Raw genomic sequence first — 16697 nt, forward strand, 5'->3', positions numbered from 1 at the left:
CTTCCATGAGCATTGATTGTGGATTAAAGCAAGATAAAATCCTTGATGAATTAATCTTTTCTCCATTTATCATAATGTTACCTATTGGTTCAATTGTGAGGATTTTGGTCTCCTTTTTTTAATCTATCTAACTATTTTGGACTTCTTGAAATTGAGTTGTGATCCGTATTAAAGGTTGCCATCCTTTATCAGCAAGTGCTTCAAGTCCTCCACACTTTCAGCAAACAAGGTTGTGTTATCTGCATACCACAGGTTGCTGATAAGCCTTCCTCCAATCAGGGTGCTGAATTTCTCTTTAAATAATCCAGCTTCTCTGATTATTTTCTCAGCATACAGATTGAATATGGTGAGAGGATCTAGCCCTGTCATGCACCTGTCCTGATTTTAATCCATGTGGGAGTCCCATGCTGACCGAGTTCCTGCTTTTTCGTTGTCTAACTCTAGGTCTTTGCACATTTCATGATCATATTTGACTTTGTTTTTCTCAGGTGTCCCTTGACATTTTCTGTTAAGCTCTTATATCTCATCATTTCTTCCGTTTGCTTTAGCTACTACACAATAAAAATCAAGTTCAGAGTCTCTTCTTTCATCCTCTGTGATCTTTCCTTTGGTTCCTGCCTTTTTAATGACCTTCTTTCTTCATGAATGATGGTCTTGATGTTCTCCCATCACGCATCAGGTCGCTGTCATTAGTGTCAGTGCATCAAGTCTGTTCTTGAGATGCTCTTGAAATTCAGTGGGATAAAGTCAACGTCGTATTTTGAGTCTTTGGGACTTTTAACAATTGTCTTCAGCTTTATCCTGACCTCACACAGGAGCAATTGCTATATGTTCCAGTCAGCCCCCGGCCTGGCTTTAGCTGCTGATTTTGAACATCTCCATCATCTCGCCCTACAGATGTAGTCAGTTTGTTTCTTTGCATTCCGTCTGCAGAAGTCCATGCGTGCAGTCACCTTTTGTGTTATTGAAGAAAGGTATTTGCTACGAACGAGTTGTTGGTCTGGCAGAATTCTGTCATGTGGTCTCCAGCTTCCTTTCTATCACCAAGACCACATTTCCAAGTACCATTTCTTCCTCTTTGTTTTCAGTTTTTGGATTCCAATGGCCAGTACCTACCGATGCATCTTGATTGCAGGTTTGATCAATTTCTGACTGAAAATGTTGGTAGAATTCTTTAATTTATTCATCACCAGGTTTTTTAGTGATAAATATAATTAATCATATATAAATTTGATTAACAACTATATGGATTGCATTTCCTTGATGGCAGAGAGATATAATGCTATTACAGCATCTCTGAATTTACAGTGTCCTTTTTGACTGTGAATGCACCCCCGTTCCTCTTGATTGTGTCTCTCCTGTTTTAATAAGTCATACGATTTCTGGTTCAAAGTGACCCATACCATCCCAGTTCTGCTCATTAGTCCTTAGGATAGCAATATTTATGTTTTTCATTTCATTTTGGTGACTTCCAGTTTTTCCTACTTCTCACATTCCAAGTTCCAACTACTAGCAGCTTCTTGCAGCTATTTCTCCTTACCTTGAGTATGACCTCACCAGCAAATGAAGATCCCGAAGGTTCCCAACCCACAGGCATTACCCCACTCATGACACCGTGGTCGACTCTGCTTCAAGAAAGCACCTCCTCCTCAGTCATATTTCGGGTGTCCTCTGGCCCGAGGGGTCCATGCTCCAGCACTGTCTCTGACGATGCTCTGCTTCCATTAGGCCTGCAGCATCTGGCAGTGTTTTGAAGCTGTGTATTAGGTTTTCCGTGCCTACTCCCTCTGAGGTGGGCAGCTAATTTCTTCTTCATCGTCTGTTCTTAGCCTGAAAGCTCTGCTGAATCTTGCTCACTTTGCGTGACCCTGCTGGCATTTAAAATCCCAATGACATAGCTTACAGCCTCCACAGGATGACACATGAATAGACAAGTGGTGGTTGAAAACCACACTATTCTTTAAAGTAAAAATTATAACATTTACTTATGGGCAATATAATGAACATACATGTGCGATAGCTGTAGCATAAAGAGGGACAGAGGACTAAATGGACTCCCTATATTATTACAAGGTGTCTACATGTTAAATAAAAGTGGCTGCTAATTCTAAGTAAAATAAAATGTGATGGATAAATATTTTAATCCCCAGATCCACCATCACGAAAACTTTTTTTTTCTTTTAAAAAGAGACAGTTGGAAACTCACAGGGGCAGTTCTATCCTGTCCTAAAAGGTTGCTATGAGTCAGCATCTACTCTATAGCAGTGAGTTTGGTTTTCGTTTTATTAAGGGAAGAAAAGACAAAGCAGAATTGGAGAAAATATTTACAAGATGTATACCGGACAAAGGCCTTAGGAAATAGTTGTGCTGTCTTCTTGTATTGGAAGACTCAGTATTATGAAGATACCAGTTCATCCAAGATTGTTATATAGGTTTAATATAGCCGGGTCTCACCTCTTCCAGCTATTCAAGGGGGAAGAAGAATCCACTCCACACCAGCTCAAGGCCGATTGCTGTAGCGCTGAGGGCAGGCGTGTGTCCACATCCCCTCCTTCTTTACCTTATGCTGACACTTACTTTTCCTGCCGTGGCACTCTCTGCTGGGTTTGATAGTCCTTTGCAGTGGCTACACAGAACTCATGGACGACACTCATGACTATTGGGGTTTATTAGGGAATCTCCGAGGAAGACTCTCAGCCAGATGAATTGATACAGCAGCTGCAACAATGGAGGATGTTGACTAACTGTGAGGATGTCTTAAAACTAGGCAATGTTTTGCTCTGTTGTATATAGGGTCACTGTGATCAGATCCAACTCTGTAGTATCTAACAACAAGTACAACAAGTTACAAAATAGTAAGATTACAGTTGCTTTGTCAGCACAACATCTCCTCAGCCATGCTGGCAGGCTGTCCCTTGCACAGCCCTCTCTCAGCCTTGTGGGCCAGGAAGCCTGCACAGTGCTTTGCTTGACAGTCCCAGCCTCCGCACTGCTCCTCTGTTCTGCCTCTTGGTCTGAGCACTGCAGCTTCAGGGGCTCCTGATGTCTCTGCCACTTCAGAAAGGGATCTCCCATTTGCCCCCTTGGGTTTCCAAGGCTGTAAGTCTCTACAGGATCAGAAAGCCTCATCCTTCTTCTATGGAGTGGCTGGTGGGTTCCAATTAATGACCTTGCAACTTGTAGTCCAATGCATGATCCCATTACATATGATCCTTGAGGGGCTACTGGAAGCTACTGGGGTCTTAAATGCTTGTGAACATCCCTCTACGGTACAGCCATTGGTCTCTGTCTGTCCAGGGGAAGAAGACATGTGAACACAATTAGTATAGTAGACTAAAGGACCACTTAAAAGACATGTGAACACAATTAGTATAGTAGACTAATGGACCACTTAAATATCTCTCCCATGACCCTGACCAGAACTGGATTGGTGCCCAACTACCACTATCAACTGACTCTGAAAAGTATCACATTAGAAGGTCCTGGATAAAGTGAGGAAAGATACAGAGCAAAATTGAAAATTTAAAAGACCCATCAGGCTTCCTGGTTAGATAGAGACTGGTAGGATCCCTGAGGAACCCTGCTGGTGTCAACATAGGTTATGAGTTGGGCTGCTAACCACAAGGTCGCCAGTTGGAAACCACCAGTGACTCCACAGGAGAAAGATGAGGCTTTCTACTCTTGTAAACATTTCAAGTAAGGGTTAGCTATCCCCAGGGACAATTATATTCTGTCCTATAGGATTGCTATGAGTTGCAATTGACTCAATGGCTGTGAGCTTTCTTTTTGTTTTTGTTTTGGGGGATCCCAAAGACCATGACCTTTATTTCACACTTGTGATAGAATAATTAACCATTTAATAGCAAAATAGCATTCAGACAAGCAGCTATCTAAGTGAGGCATCAGTTAAGCCCACTTGGAAGAAGCACACCAACCTGTGTGATCCCAGAATTGTAGATAATTAAATCCAAATCTGAAGGAGATAGTAACATCAGGTTTTCAATTCTGAACACTTTGTTTGCAGAAGACTATGAATGACAGTGGAAGTTCCAAACCTGTTTTCAGGGTCCCCACATGGACTCTATGCATAGACTTCTCTAGACGGAATACTTAGAAATCAAATTGACTACATCTGTGAGAAGAGATGATGAGAAGTTCAAAATCAGCAGCTAAAACCAAGCCAGGGGCTAACTGGACCACACCATCAACTGCTCCTATGGAAGTTCAGGTTAAAGCTGGACAAAATTAAAACAAGTCAACAACAGTCAAAATATGACATTCAGTCTATCCCACCTGAATTTCAAGAACGTCTTACACAGATTTGATGTGTTGAACATTAATGACAGAAGACATGATGAGTTGTGGGAGGACATCAAGAACATCATTCATGAAGAAAGCAAACGGTCATTAAACAGGCAGGAAACAAAAGAACAAAGTGGATGTCAGAAGAAACCCTAATCTTGATTTTTCTTGTATAGCAGCTAAAGCAAATGGAAGAAATGATAAAATCAAAGAGCTGAATAGAAAATTTCAAAGGGCAGCTGGGAAAGACAAGGCCAAATATTATCATGAAATGTGCAAAGACCTAGAGTTAGAAATCCCCAGAGGAACAACGCACGCAGCCGATCATAAACCAAAAGATTGCAAGAAAAAAGTCAAGCCTTTCATTGAAATATTGAAAGCTTGTATGGGCAAAATATTGAATGATGCAGGAAGAATTAAAAGAAAATGGGAAGAATATGCAGTTACCGTACCAAAAAACAAATCAATATTCCACCATTTCAAGACGAAGGATATGAACAAGACCCAGTGGTGCTGAAGGAAGAAGTTCAAACTGTACTGAATGAACTAGCCAAAAACAAGACTCCAGGAATTGATGGAAAACCAATGAAAAAGTTTCAACACCATCATGAAGCACTGGGAAGACTTACATGTCTGTATCAGGAAATTTAGAAGACAACTCCTTGGCAACTGACTGGAAGAGATCCATATTTGTAGCCATTCCAAAGAAAGGTGACCCACCAGAAGACTCAAACTATTGAGCAGTATCATGTGTTAGACTGTGTTGACTGGAGAAACAAATCCAGGGACACTCATTATTAAAAAGAGCTTTATATCAAGAAGTAATTTTATATTGAGAAAGCATCCCAGCCCAGTACAACTCAAGTCTAAGTTCAGTACTAGTCCCTAAGTCACTCTTCAGACTCCCGTGTGGTAAACTGAGGGACTGGGTGAGAATGTAATGCAGCTAAATCCTCTATGCTCATAATTATGGATCTGGGAAGCCGACTCCGGTAGGGGAACACCCTCACGGTTATTCAATATATTGCATGGTTATGAACTATAAATAAATCTTAATACACATTCTCATGACTAGACACAGTCCTCAAAATCTTCCTCCCCCCCCAAACCCCCCCCCCCCACGTACACACAAAGGAACTGCCATGAAGGAGCTACCATATAAGATGAATCATTCCTGTGTCTGGCTGTTCCCCGTGCCTGGAGGTTATCTTTAGATAGATAAGAGCAGTCTGGTTCTATAAGGTGAACCCTCTGTAAAATATAGCAAACTTCTGGGGAGGGTTCAGGGATGTTCAAGGTCAACTAGCACTGGGTCAACATGATGATTCACCTCATTGCTTGTTTATTATGTTATCTGCTTATGATATTACCCATTGACTAAGTAATATGTTTGCTGTCTGACATGTATGCCTTTTGAAAGACCTGTACGCCCCATTATATGTACCTATTGGAAAATACATTCACTCTCTTGGTCCTGACATAGGGACAAGGAGCCCTGTGCCCCAAGGAGCCCTGTGCTCCACTTTGTCTGTCTGTTCATTACTTTCCACAATTGCAAAGTCACTCCTGCGGACCTGTGCACATATTGGGGAGCTCTGTGCCCTGGCACTGGGGTACCTATATGCAAAGACCCAGACTGCAGGAAGATCACCAGCCAGTGAGTACAGTCTCATGCATCCAAGGTAGGTGGAAACATGACAGGACTCCAGCAGCTTCAGGGTCAGTGGCAGAGTGCCAGTATGCAGGAAGGCAGAGGTACAATGCCAACCCCCCAAGGACACAGCATCAGCTGTTACTTGATTGACAGGTTTGACTCCGCCTCTAGCTAGGATTATCTCACCACAAAACAAAACACCCAAACTCACTGCCACTGAGGCAATGTTGACTGATAGCTGGTTTTCGAGACTGTAACTGTTTGTTTACAGGAGTAAATACCTTTCTTCTGAGGAGCTGCTGGAGTGTCTAGTTGGCATAAAATTGTCTAACCACCCCAATCACTGAGATCACACGTGAGTTCAATGTTGCTGAAGATTCTTTAACAACAGTTGCAGCAGTACATCACGTTGCTGCTTGTAAGGTGACCAGGTGTCCCACTTTTGGTGGGACAGTTCCGATTTTTGGCATTTTAAAAAGGTCCCAATTTTTGGAAAGAATGCACAATAAGCTAGAGAACGGTCTACTTGGTCCATATAGACCAAATTTTTTATCAAGAACCCCTCCCTCCCCAGTCAATGGTGCCCCTCTTAAATCTGGTCACCTTATGGAGGTTCAAGTCAGATTCATAAGAGGACTTGGAACAAAAGATATCATTGCTGATGTTGATGGATTTTGGCTGAAAGCAGATATTACCAGGAAGATGTTTACTTCTGAACCATTCAACATTAGGTTGCACTCTGCATGGTGAGCAGTTCAAAACCACCAGCCGTTGTGTGGGAAAGAGACCAGAATTTCTACTCTGGTAAAGTTACAGTCTGGGAAACCCACGGGGCAGTCACTATAAGTCAGCATAGGCTTCATGGCAAGGGAGTTTGGTTTTGAGATGTGCATATGACACAACCTTGCTTGCTGAAAGTGAGGAGGACCTGAAGCAATTGCTGAGGAAGTTTAAGGATCTCAACCTTCTATATGGATTACAACTCAATGGGAAGAAGACCAAAATTCTCACAACTTGACCAATAGGTAACATCACTAACATTTTGCTCATGCAGAACCTATACTACACAAAAGCGGCTGTCATTTTGACCACAGCAATGCAATTTGAATTCTGGATGCTCCATGGTAGATCTACTGCTGTAAGCATTGTTGAGTTTCCCTCAACAAAATCATATTTGTGATCCTAATTTCTGTGCCCTGTTAGGTCACCTTCTGGGAAATGGGCAGAAATAGGGATCTCTTACAATCAGTTAGCCATGTAACTGTCTCCCAGATTTCTTGGCATGAACTCTTGAGTGTTTTCAGTGCTGCATCAGCCTGCTGAAACATTTCCAATGGTATTCCATCATCCCTGGAGCTTTGTTTTTGGCTGGTGCCTCCAGTGCAGCTTGGACTTCTTTCTTCAGTAGCATCGGTTCTTGACCATAACCTGCCTCTTGAAATCGTTTAACATGGAGAAGTTCTCGTTGGCACAGTGATTCTATGTATTCCTTTAGTTTTATTTCTATGCTTTCTGCATTATTCACTATTGTGCCCATAAAACCCTTCAATATTTCAACTTGAGGCTTGAATTCTTTCCGTCAGTTATTTCAGCTTGAGATATGCTGACATCACATTGGTTTACTTTCTTTTCGATGTATGATTTTACTTTTGCTTTTTTCATGTACGATATTCTTTATAGCATGTTACAACTTATCAGATATTGTGTCGTTAGTGTTCAGTGCATAAAATCTGCTCTTGAGATGGTCTTGAAATTCAGATGGCATATATTCAAGGTTGTATTTTTGTTTTCCTGGATTTGTTTTAATTTTCTTCAACTTCAGCCTGAATTTAATATATGAATAATTGGTGGTCTGTTCTACAGCCAGCCCTCGGCCTCGTTTTGACTGCGGATTATGAGTTTCTCCATCGTCTCTTCCTGAAGATACAGTCAGTTTGATTCCTGTGTATTGTGTCTGGTGAGATGTGTACAGTCACCACTTATTGAAAAAAAAAGTATTTGCAGTGAAGAAGTCATTGATTTAGAAAATTCTATCATGCAATCCCTAATTTTGTTTTTATCACCAAGGCCATATTTTCCAACTTCTGTTTCTTCTTTGATTCCAACCTTTGCATTTCAAATGCCAATGATTCAATGTATCTTGTACAGGTTTGATCAGTTTCAGACTGAAGTTGGTGAATATCTTAATTTCCTCATCACTACCTTTAGTGGTAGGAACACAGGGGTGTAGTGGTTACACATTGGGCTGCAGTTTGAAACCACCAATTGCTTTGAGGGAGGAAGATGGGGATTTCTACTCTCCTAAAAAGCTTCAATACTAGAAGCTCCTAGGGGCACTTCTGACCTGTCCTATAGGGCTACTCTGAGCTGACATAGACGTGACAACAGGAGTTTGTTTTTGGTTTTTGAGTGGTTGGAGTCGTCGTCGTTGTATTAACTGGATCTCCTTGAAGGCATCTAGGTATTATTTGTATAAGCCAGCACTGCGTGTCATAGTAGGTCTTGAGACGTCCTGTTTGGTGATTATTTTGGCATCATTGCTCTTGAATTTGCCATTCCCAGCACAGTACATCATATTGTCTGATTCAAAGTGGCCGATACCAGTCCATTAGGTCAGTAATGTCTAAGATCCTTCTGCATTTCATTTTTGATGACTTCCAGTTTCACTAGACTCATACTTTGTGCATTCTGTTTTCCGATTATCTATAGATGTTTGCAGCTTCTCATTTTGAGTCATGTTTCATCAGTAAATGAAGGCCGTGGGAGCTTTCTCCACCTTGTCGCTATGGTTGGCTCTCCTTGGACTTCTCCCCCAGCTGAGAGGCTCCTGTTCTGGTTCCTTCTCTGCCAGGATTCCACCATTGTTCATAACGTTTCCAGTGGCTGATCCCTCAGAAATGAGCAATATGTACCTTCTTTGTAGTGTGCTCTTAGTCTGGAAACTCCACTGAAACTGTTTACCTTGGGTCACCCTGCTAGTATCAGAAATAATATTGACATTGCTTTCAATACCCTAGCAGCACATAAAGCACCACTGTGAGAAAAAATTTACAGACAAGTGCTTGTAAATACTAGTAATGAGGTCGAGTTTCGATAATTCAGAAGTCTTCCTATGAGATCTTACATTTGGGGGTGGGGGTGGCATTGTAAGAATCTCATTAAATTTATGGTTCATATGTCTAGAAAAATGTGTCTGAATATACTGTGGTATATAATTTCAAGGGAGGTCAGGGGTCCACTTGATGCTCACTGTGGATTTCTAGGACAGAGGTAGACTAGTTAAGAGCTCCTGTGTAATAAGATAACTGGATATTCTTATCTAGGTAGGATAGGGATCATTTTTGAAACTTTCTACCAGGGGAAATTTTTCCTGGCACATGCCTTTGACAGGGCAGGTTGAGTTTTGTTCTCACATCAGTTGTCAGATGTAAGTAGCTTTCTGATAATTACTTGTGATATTAGTAGAAAAAATAATTTACCGCCCATTATTTACAATGAAATTTCAGCTCAGATATTTTTCCAGCTGCACAGAGGTAGAAGGTTCCTTTTAGTTCCCTGGGTATTCGATTAAAAAAAAAACACCATAAGGAAGTATTATTTAGGGTATATAAGGGGCTGGCAAGTGCTTAAGGAGCTATATCTCAGCCTCCCTTCTTAGCTTCTCATTAGCATTGCTGCAGTCAGAGCACCATGTGAGAAAAAGAGTGGTATAATGGGGAGGAAGATATTAAAAAACCTCGGGTCATAGCTGCCCTTTGATAATCACTTAATAATGTTGCTGAGCCTCAGTTTCTCTTTTGGTCAACTAGCAAGAACAGCATCTATTCTATTTACAGGACCTTATAGGGATCAGTGAGTTAATATATTCAGGTGTTATTTATGCAAACCTGCAGAATTGAAAGGCATTGCCAGTGGGTCCATTGCATAATAAACAAAACCCAAAGCCTCAGGACCTCCTCATGGCATAATGACTGTGTCAGAACTGTAGTCTGCACTCAGCATGCATTTGTTAGTTACTAAATACTCAGAACCTCGCATGTACAGAAGAAGCAATGGGGGCTCAGTGCTAGAATTCCTGCCTTCCTTCTAAGTCCCTGAATTCCGTCCCTGGCCTGTGCAACGAATGCCTTGCTTTCCACCCATCCGTCAGTGCTGCGATGAAGCTGGACAGGTCTCAGTGGAGCTTCTAGACCCAAGATGGACTAGGAGGTAAAGCCTGGTAATCTGATTCAAAAAAGCAGCCAAAGAAACCCCATGGATCACAGAGATTGATCTGTAACCTGTCACGGGCAAGGCACAGGCTTGTGTAGCATCTCCCCCCAGTGTTCTTGGGGGTGCCAGAAGTTGGGGTAACTGAGGGCAGCTGACAACATGCACAGGGCCTCTTCAGTTTCCCTGTCGCCTTGGCCTTACTCTTTGTTCCTGACTGGAAATATGGCCCTTCTGTCTCTTAAATACTTTAGAACCTATTCATCTTGTGTGTTAACAAGAGATTAAAAGTAAGTTGAACGATGGAGGATAAAGAAAGTCAAATAAATCGTGGAATTATTTAAGTTGGGAAAATCTGTAATTAAGTGGTTTACAGTTGCTCTTAAAATGACAGTTTAAGGGAGCAAGATGATTTTTAGGCTCTTCTGAAAATAGTGAGATCTCATCCTGCCCCACATCCTGACTTGGAGGTGACCTAATTATGGGGAGATGATAATAGCTTCCATTTTCCAAGAGCTTTTCTTGTACCAGGGCTTTTCACATAGGCCTTATCACACTCCAGCGTCACTTGCACAGGGGCATGTGGCTGCCAGAGCTGAAATTCAAACCCTGGCCCTCCGGCTCTCCCAGTCCGTGCTCATAGGGCCTGGAAGCGGAACACCGGAGCTGCATTACAACCAGCGCAACTGGCATTTGCCTTTTCTAAGGTCCACAGGACTCAGTGTTACTCACATTCTTTAAACTTGGAAGTTCAGGGTAACCTTTCAGCCTGCTCTTCAGGATTTAGAGATAGTGGTAAATTGCTACCTGAAAGCAGTGTGGGAACCAGGGAGTCAAGTTTAGCTGTAAGAAATCAGATTCTCTGAGTTTCACATTTAATTTTGGAAATCCTTATTTAATCCCGTTTCTGAGAGATTTTTTTTTTTTAACATTTTATTAGGGGCTCAGACAACTGTTATCCCAATCCATACACACATCAATTGTGTAAAGCGCATTTGTACATCGTTTCTCAAAACATTTTCTCTGAGAGATTTTTCAAGCATGTCTTTTCTTAATTATTAGAAAATCTGAGGCAATCTGATGATAACTATAAATACAATGCATTTTCTTCATTGTTAGTGAAAGAAATGTGTTGTTTATGATGTAGCAGTTGCTTTTTTGGTTTGTATTCATGGTTTTATTTTAACAGTCTTATTGGCATATAATTCACATATCATATAATTCACTTGTTCATTCACATCAAGAGGAGTTGTACAACCATCACCGCAATCGGTTTTAGAACAGTTTTTTCATTATTGTACTCATCATTATTAACTTCTCACGCCCCCTAACTTCCTCTGCTTTACCCCTGAGGACCATTAATCTAGTTCTGTTTCTATAGTCACCTATCCTGGATTTCATATACAGAAAAACATTTAAAAACTTAACAAGAATAACAAACTAACACACATGTAAACCTCAATTGCAAAGAAAGCAGAAAATATCCAAAACTAGAACAAATTTAAATGGACCATAAAGGAGATCAAAAGATAGGGTGCTAAATTTTAACCAAACTGCATCTCCAACAATTCACCTTCCAGTGCATTCTGCACGATAGCAAGGCGATTTCATATCGCTGGTCCGTGGTCAGAGGGCATTACTCAGGGCCTTCACTGCAAGTGAGTTGTATTGGTGAGGCTGAATTTCCCTAGGTCTGCTGCCTTTGGATAAACCACAGCCTTTTGGTTACATTACTGATGTGGTGGAACAGAAGCTACCAAAACTGAATTTTAAATAACATTTCTAGTTGTTTAGACTCTCTCAGTATATTTAGACTAACTTGCTGTATGACCGAAACATATCCTGGGTGGGAGATAAAATTGGGAAATTTGGGCTAAGCTCTCACTATATTAGTTTCTCTAGAAATCTCAAGAAAATAATGGACTCAAGCATGCCTTGAGCTGTTCTCTGAGAAACTATGGCAACGGGCCTTTTAATTAAAGCAGAAGTAGTGTGTGTGGCTTAGAAAAACAGAGATACTGCCTACTGACAGAGAGCGTGTATGGGAGTCATCCAGAAAAGTGGGGGGAAAAATTCAGTGATATATTTGGTAACTCTTTGTTGTCTCTGAAACAGGTAAACTCTTTTAATGGATATCATTATTTGACTTTGTAACATGCTATGTATGTTTTCTTTCAGAAGATACTGCTTCTTAATGATTGGTTTTTAAAGACTAATATTCTAATTAATTTATGTTTTGTGAGCACACTTTTAAAGGTTTTGAGAACCAGCCTGGAGACAGTTGTTGGCCAGTCTACCTGGGATAATCCACAAAAAAGAAGAGCTTTCTCTATGAGACAACAGAGACTGTTGCTTTCTCTGTAGGCCACGGTAAAGTGTGTTGTAGGGTGAAGATCGACACATTAGTAAACTGCTCACCTCTTGAACTGAAGCGTTTACAGCTGACAAGCTATCATGTCTAAGCTTGGAGCATAAAATACTAAAAAGTAATTTACGATAGAATTGTTAAGTTTCCAAATTAAAAAAATTTTTAAAAAGCTAACTAGAAAAGCAAGAATTAGGTTTTGTTTTGTTTTCAGGCCAAAGTATTATGCTAACAACCCTAGATGCTGGGTAGATCCTAGCATTTAATTTTCCAGGGGCAGTCTGGCTTTATGCCTGTTGTTTTCATATCCTGTCTGATTAGTGCCCCCTTTCACTCATAAAAAATAATCCTTTTTTGGTGATAAATTACATGCCAGCAGCTGGAAGGATGAGCAGCATCTAATAAAATGTAATATATAGTGACATGAGAGAAATGTTGAATGGTTTGGAATATATGTATTTACAACAATAGAAAAACATATAATAGTGACAAATGTAAAGCTCTTAAGAGACAGTGTAGGAACTGACTGTTAAGCAATAGTGACCCAGTCCTGCTTCTGGCTTTCAGAAGCAGTTCAGTTTCTCTTTAATTATTCTGTTAGCAGTTAGCTATTTATGACCAGGTCTGAGCTCCAACTCATTTGACTTAATGGCTAGCCTTTACTTGTAGGATTAACACCCCCTTTCAGTCATGGCGCCAACCCATCTCTAACCCACATATCCCTCAAACGCAAACGAGGCCCAGTCGCATCTGGTTGGTTAGTCCCTCCTGTGGTTTCATGCCTGTTCCTTTATTCCACCCTTTTCTCTGGCAGATTCCCACTCATACTTCTAAACAAGGCTTAAACACCCCCTCCTGCCTCCCATCGTGTTTCAGTTCTTTCTTCACCCTTCCACTCAGTCTCCATCTCTTTTCTTAAATAACCTGAGACAAAAAATTATCATAGATTTATGATCTTGTGCTTGCTGTTGATCATGGTGACATAGGGGGTATGAGAGTGAGCAGGTTTCAGCCGAGCGTCCTGACTAAGATTAGCAGACAAGAAAGTCCTGATTCTGAAAACCAGCCAGTGGAAACCCAGTGGATCACATTGGTCCAATTCACAGCCACTCATGTGGCTGGAGCAGGACAGGCAGCTTTTTGCCTGCTGTGCATGGGGTTGCCATGCGTAAGGGGCTGATTGGATGGCCGCTCAAACCCTCTTGCTGACATTGCCTACCCAGGAGCTGCCAGAACCTGGAGGTCAGCTTACGTTTGGTCATCATTTCTGAAGGGCATGGGCTCAGGAGGCCAGATGGATGCAACAGACATGGGGCTTTACCAATTTGTCTTCCCCGGGATAAAAACTCGAATTTTTATCTTGATTCCACAGCCTTGTATGACATCTGGCATGGAATGGATTCTTAGTCACTGTGTGCTGAGCAGTTGATGTTTGGTAAATATTTGATGAAGGGATGAGTTGGATTAAGTGAAGGAAATAATTGGGCTTACTAGGATAGATCTTAGCAAAGATGTTGCAGTTGAAGTTTAATCCTGTTGTTTTTCCTCCTTCCTCCTTTTCACCTTTTTCCTGTCTCTTGAGGTGCCTACTGCTCTCATACTGCTTCTTTGGCCTCCTGGCCACCTGGTGCAGGATTTTATCTTGGCTTGCTTCACCCCTAAGGGCCCCACTCCTCCAGTTTATAAAATGTCCTTTGCCTTTCTTTCTAAATGTTTACTGTCAACATCCATCAAAATGCCATCTCCATGCTGAAGAATTGTACTTAGAGAATTATCATTTCACCCTAAATCTTGCCAGATTATTAAGGACAGAGGATTTTTAACTCAATAATAATCTCTCTACAAGATGAGAGATTGTTTGCTTGTTCAATTTTCTGACTTTGTGTGCAACCCTCTCTCATACAGAGTATTAAAGTCATCTCTAACAGGTTTTTATACCAAGATGTTAGATTATGAATCATGAATCATGACCAAAGGATATTTTACCTGCCTTCAACCTTTTTTAGCATCATTGTCTTTATCTGTTTGGCACCAAGTTTTATAATTATTTTAATATTTTACTGTTTTTAATATTTCATAAAATGAGTGAGCATTGCCACCTTCCCTGACAAGATTACTGAAGACAAAGTGAGTGCATAAGCAAATGTGGAGAGGAGAGCTGATGGTGCCCGGCTATCAATAGATATAGCATCTGGGGTCTTAAAGGCTGTAAGATAAACAAGTGGCCATCTAGCTGAGAAGCATCAAAGCCCACATGGAAGAAGCATACCGGCCTGTGTGGTCATGAGATGCTGATGCAACCAGGTATCAGGCGTCAAAGACCCAAAACAAAAGAAACCAAGAAAAAAATCATATCAATGGGAATGAGGGGGAGGGCAGAGTAGAGACCCAAAGCCCATCAGTAATCTCCTGGACACCTGCTGTCAGAAGGGCCACAAGGAAGAGATGAGCCACTCAGGGTGCAGTATAGCACCAATGAAACACCACTTTCCTCTAGTTTTTAAAAAAAATTTTTTTTAGTTTTGTATACTTTTATCATTATCGAAAAAATATGGAATGCTTCACAAATTTGTGTGTCATCCTTGCGCAGGGGCCATGCTAATCTTCTCTGTATCGTTCCAATTTTAGTATATGTGCTGCTGAAGTGAGCACTCCTCTAGTTCTTTAATGCTTCCTCCCCCCTCACTATCATGACCCCAATTCTATCTTACAACTCTTGCTAGACCAGAACATGCATACTGGTACAGATAAGAATTTGTAACACAAGGAATTCAGAACAGATAAACCCCTCAGGACCAGCAGTGATACTAGGTAGGTCAAGGAAAGGGTGCGAGAGTAAGGGGGATCCAATCATAATAATTGACATATGGTCCCCCCTCCCAGGGGGATGGACAGCAGAAAAGTAGATGAAAGGAGACAGCGGTCAGTGTAAGACATGAAAAAAAAATTATAAATTATCAAGGGGACATGGGGGAGGGAGGGAGGGAAAACTGAGGAGCTGATACCAAGGGCTCAAGTAGAAAGAAAATGTATTGAAAAAGATGATGACAACATATGTACAGATGTGTTTGATACAATAGATATATGTATGGATTATGATAAGAGCTGTAAGATCCCCCAATACAATAAAAACAAAAAATATGAACTATGGAAAAAAAAGAGTGAACATTGCAAAAATGATGGCGAATGCTGGTGATAAGAGAATTAGGTTGCTTACAGTTTGTGTACTTGAGACAAAGATATGGGAAATCAAAAGGAGCTACACTTTGGTTTAAAGTGGCCGCTCACTGAATTCTTGTTGCCTGAAGAACTGACACATTTGAATGATGTTGTTGGTGAAGAATGGTGACTATGCCAGGCTGCCAGCAGAATGAACAGATCTGTCGAGGAGGACATATAGCCTCAGTGCGCTTTAGAACTATGTACAGAACCCAGTTCTGTTCCTTTGGATGCTTTGTCAGGAAGGACCAAGGTTCGGAAAAGCACATCATGCTTGGTAAGTGGAGTGACAGCCAAAATGAGGAGGATCTTCCACAAGATGGATCGACACAGTGGCTGTAACAATGGTTCAGACATACCCACTAGTCCAAGACTGGCATGGAGCAGGGCAGCCTTCTGTTCTGTGCTATCCATGGGGTCCCCCGGGGTCCCAGCGAACCCATGTCACCTAACAACTGAACAGTCTGTTTTAATGCACAGGGAAAAAAAGGAAGAAACATATAAGAAATTCTGGCATCTTATCACTGACAATTTACACAAAAGGAGAGCTATAACTAAGATATCTACATCATGTATTTTGGTTTTCTGCATCGTGAAACTGAAGTCTTTCAAAATATGTCTGAAATTTCATGTCATCAAGAAAACATTTGTAAGGAGAAGGGACTACCTGTGAAAATTGTGGAAGATTTGCCTTGGTTCTTTTCAAGCTGCACTCAATTCTTGCTTTAAAACCTTAAAACTGTGCGTTTAAACTTCTGCTTAGATTCTTGCTTTAAAACCTTGGGGAAATGTGGTGAAGAAAGCTGATGGTGCCCGGCTATCAAAAGATATAGCGTCTGGGGTATTAAAAGCTTGAAGGTAAACAAGCGGCCATTTAGCTCAGAAGCAACAAAGCCCACATGGAACAACATATCAGCCTGTGTGATCACGGGGTGTCGAACGGATCAC

The 16697-nt window shown here is 41.2% G+C and overlaps 1 protein-coding gene and 1 non-coding gene across 5 annotated transcripts in view; one reads left to right on the plus strand and one right to left on the minus strand.

Annotated features, from left to right (window-relative positions):
• DST (dystonin) overlaps positions 1-16697 on the plus strand; it is a 527522-nt gene that overhangs the window by 13790 nt on the left and 497035 nt on the right. The window lies entirely within an intron of this gene.
• Positions 15076-15182, minus strand: LOC115871210. Its single transcript, XR_004047163.1, has one exon. It is a non-coding gene; the product is annotated as a U6 spliceosomal RNA (small nuclear RNA).

This window comes from Echinops telfairi, unplaced genomic scaffold (genome assembly GCF_000313985.2).
Source record: "Echinops telfairi isolate 266 unplaced genomic scaffold, ASM31398v2 ScPeMD7_3533;HRSCAF=4204_1, whole genome shotgun sequence".
Taxonomy (NCBI): Eukaryota; Metazoa; Chordata; class Mammalia; order Afrosoricida; family Tenrecidae; genus Echinops; species Echinops telfairi.